This window comes from Canis lupus, chromosome 16 (genome assembly GCF_003254725.2).
Source record: "Canis lupus dingo isolate Sandy chromosome 16, ASM325472v2, whole genome shotgun sequence".
NCBI lineage: Eukaryota > Metazoa > Chordata > Mammalia > Carnivora > Canidae > Canis > Canis lupus.
This window is the reverse complement of record NC_064258.1, coordinates 28,937,363-28,950,667: the sequence shown is the minus strand read 5'-3', so window position 1 is coordinate 28,950,667 and position 13,305 is coordinate 28,937,363. Positions and strand designations below refer to the sequence as shown.

At 47.2% G+C, this 13,305-nt stretch overlaps 1 long non-coding RNA gene across 1 annotated transcript; it reads left to right on the top strand.

Annotated features, from left to right (window-relative positions):
• Window positions 1–2,442: 2,442 nt before the first annotated feature.
• Window positions 2,443–10,571, top strand: LOC112646785 (uncharacterized). Its single transcript, XR_003127909.3, has 3 exons — window positions 2,443–2,694; window positions 3,547–3,609; window positions 8,479–10,571. It is a non-coding gene; the product is annotated as an uncharacterized LOC112646785 (long non-coding RNA).
• Window positions 10,572–13,305: the final 2,734 nt, after the last annotated feature.

The window sequence follows — 13,305 nt, the reverse complement described above, 5'->3', positions numbered from 1 at the left end:
AACCTTAATGTCAAGTGTCAGCTTCCTCAGAGAGGTTGAGAAAGCTGCCTGATGGGATTTTGAAGAGCATACCCTTTAGGGTCAGATAGGCCTGTGTCCAAATGACTAAATAGATAAGCAACTTTGACCCCATTGCTTAGCATCTCCAAGTGGATCTCCCCACTGATTAAAAAAAGAAGAAGAAGAAGAGCTAATAATGCCCACCGGTCAGGGATGCTGTGACAAGAAAGGAGGCAGCATTTGTGAAAGGACCTATCACGTCACCAGGGAATCTGTCCTCTTCCCTGCTTGGAGGAGCCTTACTGGGCAGGAGGGAGGGTTGGTAATGGCTGGAAGCCAACCAACAGGACTCACATGCCTCTGGTGCCACCATGGCCACCATCCATCCGACTCCCTCTCCCTGTGACAAAGCCCCAATCTCCTCACTTTTTCTTCTTGCTGCCCCCACCAGAGCCCGGCTGTGTCCAAAGACAACTATTCAAAGCCCTGTAACCACCAGGCAGCCAGATTATGGGAAGCAAAGCGGCAGGCCCTCTGGCTGTGGCAGGGCAGGATCGTGCTCCGTGCAGGGACGCCTTGGCCCAATAGCAACAGCATCCCTTCCACAGCTGCTTGGCCTCCCGTCCCAGCCCTGCTCAGCCTTCCAGTCGTGGAAGCAGGCCTGGGTTCTCCAAAGTGGTTTTGTCTTCTGAATGCTCTCTCAGGGCACATCCACAGGGCTGGAGGAAGGCCCAAAAGGCCGGGGGGGGCGGGGGGTGACTGGAGAGACAGAGCAGAGAAAGGTCACTTGAATGGAGGCGGGTTGTGACCTGCACCGTCATCGGGCCCCAGAGCAGCTGCCAACACAAGTTTTCAGACAGCAGGGAGCCGGTGCCTGGTGAGCAGCCGGTTAGAAGCTGGACTTCAGAGGTGTCTGAGGACTGAATGAGCCAATGTCCGACCCCCACACCACAGCCCAGCTCTGCCTCCGCTGGAACCACCTCTCTCCTCCTCTTTCACTATAGTTCTCTGGGCCTCTATCACCAAAATCACGGATCCATCAGTAGACTCTAAGTACCTCGAGGGCAGAGACTTCCAGAGGCCTCAAACTCACGCTCAATTATTGTGTGCTAGTTTACTTAAAGGTACTATGTCCCACCAAGAGTCCTGCCCCTGAGTCCTCACACGCTCCAATTTCCTGGGTCATTCACTCCTGATGAAAGTCATCCTTGCTCCAGCCTCATTGTTTATCTGTTGTATGGTAGTCCAGGACTGCTCTTGAGCACTCAGCACCAGGAAGGTCTCTTCAGGGTTTTAACCTCAGAAGCGTTGCTAAGCCAGGGTAGGAGGACACTCAGGGCTGACTCCGTCTTGCAGCCTCCTTGTTGTGTGTATAGGGAAATATTTTAAGAGCAACTGATCTCATCTTTACTTTCTTTTCTGTTTGCTGTTGTTGTTGTTTGTTTTCTCGATGGTTCAAACCATAGCCAGCAAACCCAGAATTACATGCTGGAAGCTTGTAAGCAGTAAAAAGCAAAGGAGAGAATAGCAGGTGAGGAGGGCTTTTCAAATCCATCCGTGGGAGGATTTCCCCTATTGTTAGCATCGACACCCTCCGGTCACTGGAAGAGAAAGCACATCCTGCAGAGAGATGCAGGATCTCTACTGTCTTTTCCATATCAACCTAAGTCTGATAACATATCTAAGTAGAGAGACACCTGGGTGGCTCAGTGGTCGAGTGCGCCGGCCTTCGGCCCAGGTTGTGATCCTGGAGTCCCAGGATCGAGTCCCATGTCGAGTTCCTTGCATGGAACCTGCTTCTCCTTCTGCTTGTCTCTCTTCTCTCTCTCTCTTTCTCTCTCTCTCTCTCTCTCTCTCTCAGGAATAAATAAATTTAAAAAACCATATCTAAGCAGAGACTCCCCATGCCAAGCACATGAAATAGGGCCACAACTCTGCCAAAGGGGGACAGAAAAGTGGCTTCTCACCTGGTGTCACAGGTATGCATAGGACAGTGGGAGAGCACCCACCTGTCCCTGAACTACCTTCTTTGAGGTACAACTCCAAACAGGGCCCTAGCCAGAAACGGCTGAAGGTAACTTCTCAGAAAAGGAAAAAAAGAAATATTGCTTTAAAACAGCATGGAATGAAACACCCCACCCACATATCCACCCCCCCCCTTTTCATCCACCACACCCCTCCAGAGGGACTCTTTGATCAGTATCTGCTCCAAGAAGGGGAGGGGAGGTGGAGGAACAAGACGAGAACACTCAGTAAACAGTATTATTAACCCATAGGCTGGCAATAAATCAGGGCAGGAGGTGACCTCAGCAGGCTGGAGTAATCCTGCATGTCAGGATGAATTTATGAGGCCAATTTTATTGGCCTGCATGACCCAGGCTCCTTGGAGACGTCTCAGTAACAAATCCAATCCACTTCATTTATGAGCTGTGTACAGTGTCAGCCACGGGGCCCAGCCAGAGCGTCCTGACCACCCTCCCCGAGGGGGTGCCCGGGAGTGTGGCCCTCAGGGAAGCAATGTTCCCAATCCATCCTGACTGTCACTCCCTGCGAGCCAGCCAGACCTGCCCTGGGAGTCGTCACCTTCAGACTGCTCGTCCTAGATTCTCATTCTGCGCTGCCCTGAGAGCCGGTTCAGCCTGCAGCCAGTCATTGCCCCTCTCCTGGCCTGCTTCCTCCTGACAGAAGGAAAAGGTGGGACTCAGTGTGGCCCAGTGGGGGTACTAGAGGCACGTGGGGGACTCCAGATCTGGCTTATTGCAGGACTTAGAATCTTTGATACCAACTGGGGCATGCTTGTGGTTTCCCCACCCGGTCACCAGATCAACCAACGGTGCCTCCACACATTTCCAGAGGCTCACACTTGACAGTTATTGGTAGGTAATAGCAAAGGGCCCTCCCTGGGCACAGACATCCCAGCTGGGTCCGTGAAGGAGTTGATTCTCCCTCCACTCCCTACCCTGGGAGCAGAAAAGGAGATACTCTTGCCAGTGGCAGCTAGAGGGACCTCGGGGCCAGCCAGGAGCCTTCCCAGTGAGAAGAGGGAGCAGGAGCGGGTAAAGTCCTTTGAGCAGAGGGCCTGGTGTGTACCTGGCCTTCACCTGCTCTCTGTTGGCTCCGAGAGCTGGGCGGAAGGCGCTTAAGTCTATTTGACTGTCCCTGTCATCGTAAGGTTTACGGATGGTTAATTTATTCTTTATAGCACAGTCATTGATGGCTGTTAAATCACAAATGAGAGCCAATAAAGGGTGAATTGCAGCCGAAATTACACTGTTTATATGACAGCAGAGTGCCGGCTAAAAGATTCATATGCTGCTGATGAAGTATGTTATAAATTTTAATTACCATAGTTTGTACAAATGACATGTTTGAAATGCTATTGAGTAATGTGACCCTGATAATGAAACTATAAAATAAATCATTAACTTTCCGAATGAGCTTTTTTATTTCACTGCTGCACAGAGTAAACTTTTCAGTTTATTCCAAATCCGTCTCTTTACACCCCCATCCTCCACCCCTGGCCTAACCGGCTTCTCTCTCTACAAGGGCTGGGGATAAGGAAGCAGAAGGAGGCTGGTGACCTGGGGGCATGCCTGGAGAAGCAGCCTGGTAAGACTAACCCTACTGGCCAAGGCCCAGGAGCTGGGAGGGAGAGTCAGCCAAGGGTAGAAGCACTGGATGTGTGCCTTGAATAAACCCCATCATGATTCCCATCTGCGAGAGGCAAGGACCCTTTTCTGAGCATCCATCACAATGCCCAGATGGATAAGTCTCTGGGTGGGGTTGGGCTGCACCATGGCTGAGAGAATTGCAAGGAAACTAGGCAATTGTCCTGGCCCATGGCCCAGTTGAGAGTCCAGAAAAAGGCCAACAGGAATTTGGTAGGTTTTCTCCTTGTTAAAGCATCCTTAATCCCATGCCATGGGCTGGCATGTTTATGAATTAGCTCCTCACAACCTCTACCCCCACCAGGCACCAGTCCCTGTGGTTAAATACATCTTACAGAAAAGAACTTGAAGTGCGAGGAAAAATCTTAAAGAATGAACCTCACCAAAGGCCATTTGGGGCACCTCTTGCTCCAGTCACCATCCCAAGAACTCTCCAGCAGACAGGGCCCCTTTAGTCTTGCACGACAGGAAACACATTGTTAAGTTTGACAAAACCCTGGCTTTGTAGGGTGTTAGCACATCAAGCACTTTGGCCAACCCTTCATCTAAAACTCAATGTGAGTGGAAAGGTAGGGTGGTGGGGAGACAAAACACAGGGAGGACGTTTCACTCCCAGCCATATATAAATTCCAGAAGAAAATACGGTTTGAAAAAGCCCTCAGACGTTTCTTCACACCCTTCTAGGGCATATCCAGCCCCGTCCTCCCACTTTGGTCATGTGGAAATGGAGTCCCAGTGGGGCCACAGCAGAGCTGGGGTGATAGCCCCCAAGACCAAGGAAAGAGCGGAATAGGATGGTTTCATGCACTATGGCCAGATTACCCCAAGGCCAGCTTGAAGCAGGCAGCATCACCTTCCTAATAGTGTAAACACAGCCAGCAGCCTCTCTGTTCCTCTTCTGGAGAAAGGTCACTAATATGTACCTCTTCCCTCTGCAGACAGGCCGCCTGGCAGGAAGGCAGGCCTGGCTTGAAAGATTGCTCTGCTCTCTCCTTCCTTCCGTTTCCCAGAGCAAATCTGCTCTCTAGAGTGTGCCAGACGAAAAAAAGGTCAAACTCAAAAGGGCACGCTATGGGACAGCTTCTCGAAGATTCCTCCCAGGGGTCTGCAGAGGAGAACTAGGCATGACAGTGTGGCTTATTAAGAGACACTACACTGAAAAGTCTACTAGCACTTCAGAGGCCTTGCTTCCAGCACCCAGTGACCGGTGACAGAAGAGAAGGGGCGCTGACTGTATTTTCCATTCTGCAAATGAGCAAATGGAAACAAATTGGGAAGGAATTTGTCTTAGGTTCCAGAGTATGTGAATAGCTGGAGCAAGCAGGAAAGCCAAATACATTTATGAGACAATCTGGGAAATTTGGAATCTGACTCAGTATTTGATGATGATATTAAGAAATTATTGTTAATTTTTACAGTTGAATAGCAATACTGTAATTATTCTTGTAAAGGATCCTTAATTGTTACAGATGCATACTGAAGTGATAACCGATGAAATGGTATGCCATCTGTGATTTATTCGAAAATAATCTAAGATGGGAGGGGATGGGGGAGGGCTGGCTGGATGAAACAAGATGGACCATGAGTTAATAACTGCTAAAGTTGGTGATGGTTACTTGGGGGTTCATTATACTATCCTTCTGTGTATGTGTTCAATTTTCCATAACAAAGAAAAATTTTAAAATACTCAAATGCCCTTGCCTCCCAAAGTCTACTGCAATGTCCATTTTCCTATGTGTTCTAAGCAATGCTAGGAAAATAGATTGGACCACTTGCCTCCGGAACATGCTTCAGTGATGTAGGAGGATATGAATTTTCACCTTCCTTTTGTTAGAGGAAGTCCGGAAGGAGTCTGGCATTGGGATGTGTGCAGCCCACACACTGGAGAGAGAAGGCCCTGGTCTACATAGCTTTCTAGCACATACACAGCCAGAAGCAGAAGGTCTGCCTGAGTGGGACTCAGCCCCACTGCATCAACCTGAACAGGCCCCCTCATTTCTTGGAATCTTGGCTGTTTCATTCACCAGCCTACTTCAAAGGATGTTAGGATCAACTTAAATAACTAAGGGGGACTTCTAGAGAGAGGGTATAGGGTAAAAGAGCAAGAATGCAGGTTCTGGACTCCCTGTATCCAAATTCCTAGCGTTGTGGCTTAGACAAGTTTCTTAGTTTCTTCTACCTCGAGGTCCTCTGGAGGAGAAGTGGGGTTGTAAGAATTCAGTGACACAATATATGCCGACAGCTAAGAATAATACCAAGTCTCATGTAAGTTTATTATTATTATTATTATTATTATTATTATTATTATTACTCTATAATGATATTCTAATATATAATGTCAATATTATGAGAAGAGCCACAGAACATTACATCAGAAAGGGACTTGAGGGCAGCCTGGGGGGCTCAGTGGTTTAGCACCACCTTCAGCCCAGGGCCTTATCCTGGAGACCCGGGATCGAGTCCCACATCAGGATCCCTGCATGGAGCCTGCTTCTCCCTCTGCCTATGTCTCTGCCTCTCTCTCTCTCTCTATCTCTAAAAAAAAAAAAAAAGAAAAGAAAAAGAAAAAAAGGGACTTGAGAAGTCATTGATTCCAAGCTCCATCTTTTAAAGCATTATAAAAGTGATGTGATTTATCTGGTGCCACATCCCAAGATAGTGACAGAGCCGAACCTACAGCAGACTCCATCTCACTAAGTAGATGGCCACTTCTTGCTTATTATTCCCCACTCATGAGGAGGCCCACACTGAATTGCGTCCTCAGTCCTGAGTCTCATGCTGGCCAGGCACATCCAGGAGTCCCCATGCCCAGTCCTTCGCCGGATTTGTAATGGGGGAGGACCACGGGGTTGGAAGAGAATCCTACGCGCGCGCACGCGTGTGCACACACACACACACACACACACACACACACTGCTCCTTGTGCCACACTGATCCTGGGAGGACAAAGCGCGGGGGATCAGAAGCCCCTGACGTGTCTTTCTCCTTCCAGGGTGTGTTTCCAAAGAGTGGGTGGCACTTGGAAGGCCTCCCCTCTGACTTATCAGCCACCACAAAAACATTTTCAAGGCGATGGCACAAGCTGCCCTACTTACCATTAAGAGAAAGGACCACATTATTGCTGTTATAAACCATTGATTAAGGTTTATAATAGCAATAATCCCCTCGAAATTCATTGTTACTGCAGTTAATGACCAGTTTATTAGAGCGTTAACCATCCTTGGCAATGGGCTGAGTCGTTTAATGTGGGTAACGACCAATTTCTCAAGGATTATTGCTTAAATAACAATTCTTTGCGAGATGTATGCGCCACCACAAGTGCAGATCTGGCTGGAAGCTTCTCTTCAGAAATAAGTGTTAATTATTTCTTCAGAGTTGCACCATACCTAACAAACCCCAAGCAATGAGCTTCTGGTGGCAGTGCTTCAGTGACACCAAAGAGGCCAAAAGTTGGGCAAGGGCCTAAAGATAGCACCACACCCTTCCATGAGGGAGCCAAAGCTGGAGCCACCACTGGGATGTCTTGGGGCCTTGCAATCGAAAGCACTATTGGGCAACAGTATCTGGCTCTTAGACTACTTTTTCCTCTTCACTTGGCTTCATTTCCAGAACTTTCTACCTGCCCAAATCACCCATCTGCCCCCTTCACAGGTGGGAAAAAGAAGAATCAGCCAAGCAGCTGGGGAAATAGCTAAAGAATGTGAGACCTAGGCCTCATGAAGGTTTAATACGCTCTGAGGCAAATATTTGCCTACACTTGCCCACCCAAGTCCTAGAAGCCCTGGAAGAACATGGCTGCAAAGCAATGAATGGTCTCAACTGTTTGCACATCCACTTGGTGGCTTTGGGGTTGCTCCAAGGCAGGAAAAAAAAAAAAGAAAAAGAAAAAGAAAAATGGGTTCGGCTCACATGCCTCACAGCTCAGCTGGGGCTCTGAGAAGTCATCATGTCATTAAATCATGGTATCACTACACCAAGGGACCTCATTATGAGCCAGGTCACCCTCCTTGTTTTACAGGTAAGGACTAAGGGCCCAGAGAAGGCAGAAGGCTGACCCAAGTCACACAGACACTTAAGCAAAGTTGGAATTAGAGCTCCATCTCCATCTTCTGAGCATTATGGACCTCAAGACCACCTTTTTGGACACATCTCAGCAGAGAACTTCATCTCAAGAAACAGTAAAAGGATCACAGCCCCATAAGGAAGAGAACCCAGGGGCAAGCTGCCTTGAGTCCACAAGCACTGAAACAGGAATCTCAGAAGAAACCAAAGATCTGATTCTCCCACTCTACCCACTCCCCAACTTTCTTTTCATGCCTCCCTCAACTCAAGCATTTCAACCATTCACTACTTTCCATCACTTTACATTAGCACTGGCATTTCAATAACTTTTTTTTACATGATCTGAAAGCTACTGATACGATGACACTCTAATTGCATTATATTAACTAAAATAAATACTAATAGGGTGTGAACCTAGCATAATAAGCTAGCAACCTGCTATCACAGTGCCAGGGTAGGCTAGAGAGAAATCTGGTGCTTCACTCAACAAACACATATCAAGGCCCTGTTTTGTGCAGAGCGCAAAGGCAACCTCCTTTTTTACTCAATATGGCCAAAAATTAATTTGGTACAAGAACAGAAAGTGAGGCACCACAGCCTTTTTGATCTAGGACTTCTTCAAACCCTATGTTTTGACTTAATAGCAAGAATGATCACTGCTCAATAATGGCAAGGGGCAAAATGAACACCTATCCTAGGAATTCAGTGAAGGACGTTCCCCTAAGCCATCCCTTCTCTTGTCCTTCAGACACACAGACCCACCAGCATCGTGGAGCCAGATGAATCAACGGGATCTGACACAGCTCCCTCCCAACAAGAATGTGTGGAACACAAAGGATGGGCCCCTCATCTCTCTCCTGCTTGCTCGCTGATACTCTGGCCAGCACTCTGACACCATAGTGATGACATTAGACCCCATTTTTCCCCCAAGTTATAATGTTTATGAGTCCAAATGTCAGCATTTGTTTCTTAAGCCATCAAACTGAATTCATGATTGTGTGGATTAGATAAACACTCTCACTAAATCACAAGAGTTCAGTGTCTTCTATTCAGATTCCCAACTGTATTGCTATCCATATGCTTATAGGATATTATGAAATTTTTATTTGCAGCCATGCAAGATAATAGCATCAATTATAGATCATGTTTGAGCTGCATATAGTTTTGTTGTTTCAAGTAAATAAGTTAATATATGTAAAGTGCTTAAAAGAATGGCTGGCACATAGCAAGGGCTCAATAAATGTTAGCAGTTATTTCTGCTGGCTATGATGCAATGCCTGACACTAAATACGATAAAAACCAGTCACAATTTCCTGTCCATAATCATAAAAACAACGCACTAAGTCTAATAACTGAAATGAAACCAATACAATTTAATGTGTTCAGTCACTTTCTGAATTGTGAACAGTTTACCATGGGGGTAAATTTCATGTATCTTATCAAAGATAAGATGTATATACATAATTTATATCAGGGTATATTTTTGATCCGTCACTCCTGTCCTTGCCTTCGATGGTGGTGGAGGATCCACAGAAGGTCTTCAGTCTATGAGCAAGAATTACTTTCCCGGGCACGTGGGTGGCTCAGTCGGTTAAGCATCAGACTCTTGGTTTTGGCTCAGGTCATAATCTGAGGGTCCTGGGATCAAGCCCCACATCTGGCACTGCACTGAGCAGGGAGCCTGCTTAAGATTCTCTCTCTCTGTCTCCCCACCTCTCTCTGCCCCACCCCAACCCCGCTTGTGCTCTCAGTCTAAAAAAAAAAGAAAACAAACAACAAACAAGACTCCATCAAGACTCCAAAAATCTTCTGTAGTTTTCATTCCTCTACTCTGAACTCAGCAACTTCACACCTTTTCCAGGGGTCAGAAACTGGGTGAAGCAGCAGAGACCCAGAGAAGCATGGTGGCATCCTCGCCCTGGAGCAGCTGGCTGGTCAGGGAAGACAGACAAACAGGCACATAAGGAGCTAAGTGAGATACAATGTGCTAAGAGTACACCCTCCTCACGTGTCTGCAGGGTAGACGACAAGTGAAGGGAGGAGTGGGAGCACAACAGAGGAGCAATTATTTCTGCCTAGCAAGAGGAGAACCATTCCCCAGGAGGTATTGTTTGAACTATACCCAGAGCTAGAACCAATGTGTGGGTGAAACACCTGTGCCAGGAGCCAGCGCAGCAGAGACACAGAGCGGGGACAGAGAGAATAGTTCGGCTCTGATGAACTTCTCCTAAAATTGAATTAGAACATCAGAAGGCCGGGGTGGGGGGGGCATGGTAAATGCAGTATATAGATGCTTGATGTCCTATCAAAATATTTTTTTTCGACTTCTATTAACCTATGAAGGGGCAAGAGTGAATAGTTAGGGCCTGGAAAGGAATTAATAATGCAGGCTTCCTTGGATCTTCAAGGATTCCAATAGCATTTCACAAGGCAGGAAAGGAAGGAAGGTGAGTCAAACAAAAGGAAACCAAAGGGATCTGGAAGAGCGTGGAGACGTGGCCCATTCTCCCCTCGGAGGCATGACTCAAACTATCCAAAAGCATTGCTCGCCCTTGACTGAATTCCCAGGAGGCTCCTTCCAATATTTATGGGAGGAGTCATACCTCACATGGAAGCACCTGATAGCTGACAGGGATTTGAAACAAACAGAAAAGGGTGAAGGGGTGAGAAACTAAGCTCAGGTAACCACCCAGTGTATGGCCACGAAAGAACGGTGGCTGCTTTCCTGGAGCTCCTTCCCTTTGCTGGCTCCGGAAATGTCATAAAAGATGCTACCAAGCCTCGCTGCCTCCTAGTGTCTCCAACAGAGCTGTCACCTCAACAAAATGATTTTCCTTCCCCTTACAGAGATTTCTTTCCGTGGGGCGGGGGCGGGGGGGGGTGGGGCTGGGGCAGCAAGGGGCTTGTTTCAAACAAAGAGTATTGCAACACAGCATGACCTTTCTTGGTCTGCCTTGCTTTAAAAATGTTGTATTTCTAGGTTTTTATTGTCATTATTTCTCCTCTTTGTTTTTCTGGCTTCACTGGGTCCCTACGCCTTCCTGGCTCTGGGTCTCGGCCCACAGCCAACAGTGACACGGACCCAGCCTTCCTTCCAGAGCCAGGCGGTTGGAATCGTGTTGCAAGTCACTCGTGCTGAGCCAGGAGAGGGTTCTCGCATCGCATCGGGGTGCATCCTCCAGGATGAGCCTGACCCTGGAAACGGCCCTTCAGACTTTCTCAGGTGCTCACCATTTCTCCCGGCGCTCACAGGGATCGTTTGGTTAAAGTAGGTGGGGGTGAGAGGTCAGAACTGGATTCCCATCCAGCAGGTTTGACAGGTACATAGCATGTAGCAAGACTAAAAGCCCCAATTCCACTCCTTAATTAAAAACATTTTTCATTCCAAACCTATAAAAGGCAGATGTGCCGCATTCCTCCGACCACAGATCGCTGCTCTGTATTGAGTGCTACAGCCCAAATCCTTCTTTCTCAGGGCTTGAAAATACAAGGCCATCAAAGCACAGCGCAACCCTGCCTCTTCCCCCACTTCTCGCCCCCTCATTTCCTCTTTTGCTGAGAAATATTCATTTCCATCTTTGCAGAGGCCACGTGTTTTAAGCTTCTAGTGACACCTCCATGCTGAAATGGAGTGGGAAGGTATCCTATCTTCCAGGATAGACAGGAGGCAGCTTGTATGTCTTATGATTCTAAGATAGATTTTTCACCTGAATTTAAAAAATAAAAAAAGTCCAGGCACCAGTCCCAGCTGAATCAGCTCACTGAGGCTGTGAATTCATTCAGCTTAAGCATCTCGGAGAAGAACGAGTGAAGCACTGGCCAAGTGTAGGTCAGGCAAAAATGGTGTAAGTACTTGTATATGGTGGTTTTAAACCTTTGGTGACTCCTTGACTCCTGAATCACCTAGAGTTAAGACACTGGGTTTGATTGCCTGATACAAAAAGTTGCAAGTCCAATGCAAGGTGTGTTGCAGGTAAATCTGCCATCCAGTCACTCTGCTGGGGTGGTGGGAGGGAGAGGATCCTTCCATCCATCTGTTTATGTTTGTATTTATCTGTTTTCTTTTCTTTTTTTTTTTTTTTTTTTTTTTTTGCTGTATTTATCTGTTTTCTTAGAGGATCCTTAACCCTCTTTACCTGGGAGATTCTCTGCTTTATTTCCAGTGACAATCTACACCACAAAGGCAGGAATGCCAAGCCTCCATTCATAACTATTTCCTCACTGGGCCCAGCTGAAGTCCTCAATTCAAAGGCAACCTAGGAAAGGCTGATAGAATGAGGTGAGATCTCCCGCGGAGCCTACTGCCATAGCTCTCTTATTTTGTGGACTTTCTCTTTCTGGGTTCCAACCAAATGGTATTAAATGTCAAAAAAAAAAAAAAATCATGCTCTTGTGAGTGATATCAAATACAATCAATAAACCTGAAGAAGGGAGCCCAAGGCATTCACAAGACACTTTTAAGATTTAATTGTTCCACAGAATTTTAAGCAAGTAGCAGAAAGGAACTAAATTGCATGAAACCAAATATTTTGCTCTAGGCTTCTAATTCATCTCACTTGCTGGTTCCCAGGGGCGAAAGCCAGCACCGCACAGACAGGGATTCTACTTCCTGCAAGCTAAAGAACCTCCCTGTGTCTTTGAAATAGGGCAGTTCATCAAAGTCCTCTTTACATGAAAATGCTTGGGTTCAAGGACGTACCACACTGAGAAGGGCTGCAAAATAAATGCAGGGCATGACTTCGTGCTACTTTCTCCAAAAGGGCAAGCCCTGATAGAGAAGATCCTGAGATAGATCCTGAGATAGAGAAGATCCTGAGACCCCAGACTCAGTGCTGCGTGAAGGGGCCAGCAGACACCCAGAAGCAGCCTCAAGGGCTCCTGGGAGATGCAGACCAGAGTCCTGGGAGCTACAGGGTCTAGAAACCTCAGAATGTTTCATGGCTTCTTGAAGGCCAAGGGGACCTGTTAATGAGTCCTATATGTTGGAATAGAAGGCATCCCTCCATTTCCTGGGGAAAGCCTGCCACGAACACTCCACAGACACAGAGGCCAAGCATGGCCACGAGCCCCTCCTGTCCTATCATAATGCAATGATTCTTTTTCTGTTCACACCAGACACTGGGTCAGAAAAGGATACCACAGCAAAAGCAGCATGGGGGCTGAGTTCCGTACTCATTGCGTTTGGAAATGTGTCACTGCAGAGGGAGTTTAGGCCATGGGAGAGAAGTTCAGGGAATGGAGAGAGTACTGGGAAGGAAGCTGGAGACCTGAGAAGAGCAGGCATTTGAGTTTGGTAGAATTTGCAGAGGCCGTAGGTTTGGGTAGACCCTTACATCCAACCTTGAGAAAGTTATTTATACTTTCAAAACCTTAGTTTATCTGAAAGCAGAGATAACAAGGGTTTCTACAGGGTGGTGTCATGCGATGATTACTGAAAGAGCATGTGTAAAGTAGCTTGGGCTGTCCCTGGCACTGACTAGGTGCTCAATAAATAATAGATATTGCTTTAATCATAGTAATTAATAATTACAGGCTGGAACACCATAGCATATGGAGGGAGGCCATCTGGGCCTGG